Source organism: Dipteris shenzhenensis, chromosome 17, assembly GCF_047967505.1.
Source record: "Dipteris shenzhenensis isolate YYH24624 ecotype China chromosome 17, Dip_SZ_1.0, whole genome shotgun sequence".
Taxonomy (NCBI): Eukaryota; Viridiplantae; Streptophyta; class Polypodiopsida; order Gleicheniales; family Dipteridaceae; genus Dipteris; species Dipteris shenzhenensis.
In genome coordinates, this window is record NC_141612.1 from 43,923,199 (window position 1) to 43,924,166 (window position 968).

Here is a 968-nt window from a genome sequence, read left to right on the forward strand (position 1 = left end):
CATGCCCGTGCCTCGCAAAACTAATTAATGTATTTTATTTTTGGGAACATCGTGGGCACCTATTCAACATGTTGAGCTAAGATGGGATGTTACTCTAGCATGATGCATGGTAGGTCAATATGTTGTAGAGCTAAATAACTAGCCAAGGTAGTCCCATTTAATAATTATTTCTATAAGGAGCAAGCCACCACACTTTGTTCATCATACCAATCCCCTATTGCAGAGTTTGGAGAGCTGATTCAAGTCGAGATGAAGCTGTCTTATGACCAAGCAATTTCCAAAGGTCATTGAGATATGCCGTGTTAGCCTATTACTCTAGAAATAGAGCCATTCGAGTCCACTGAGCTTGGGTGGGAGGTTGTGTAAAATATTTTTGAATCATACATCATATGGGTTCCAAACCCGAAGGAGCGGGTCTCTAACCCGTCTATGGGTCATGCTACTCGTCTAGAGAGTTTTCAAGCCTTTTGAGAGAGCCGACCCCTTGGAGGACCAAAAATATTTGCATTTGGAATCAATACTATTGCTTCGGGGTTAGGTGACAAAAAGCTACCGTATCCTGCGCGCCAGGTAGGGGTCGAACCTACGACTTTCTGCTTAGGAAACAGACGCTCTATCCACTGACCTACAGGCGCATCGTGCGCCCAAGTTACTGAAAAGTTAACAAATCGTTTTAACTTCTTTCTAACGACGGTGGTCTCGTCGAACTCCTGTCTCCTCGTTCAAAGGAGAAGATTTCGGAGAAATTTAAGGAAGCTAACATCGATGGAGAGCCGCTTCTTCACGTCTCGCCTTTCGCCTCTCGTTTGGTCTCGTGATTGTCTCGCTGTCTCTACCTCCTTTCATTGCGGCTTTGTACTGGGTTCTTTTCGGGCTTACGCTGTTGGCTGTACGAACAAGTTAGTTTAGGCAGCGTTGGAGTTGCATCTTTTGCTAACCAAGGGACCATTATAAGTGGAAGTAGTCGT

General features: G+C 44.8%; 1 non-coding gene across 1 annotated transcript; it reads right to left on the reverse strand.

Annotated features, from left to right (window-relative positions):
• Nucleotides 1-562: 562 nt before the first annotated feature.
• Nucleotides 563-635, reverse strand: TRNAR-CCU (transfer RNA arginine (anticodon CCU)). The gene has a single exon. It is a non-coding gene; the product is annotated as a tRNA-Arg (tRNA).
• Nucleotides 636-968: the final 333 nt, after the last annotated feature.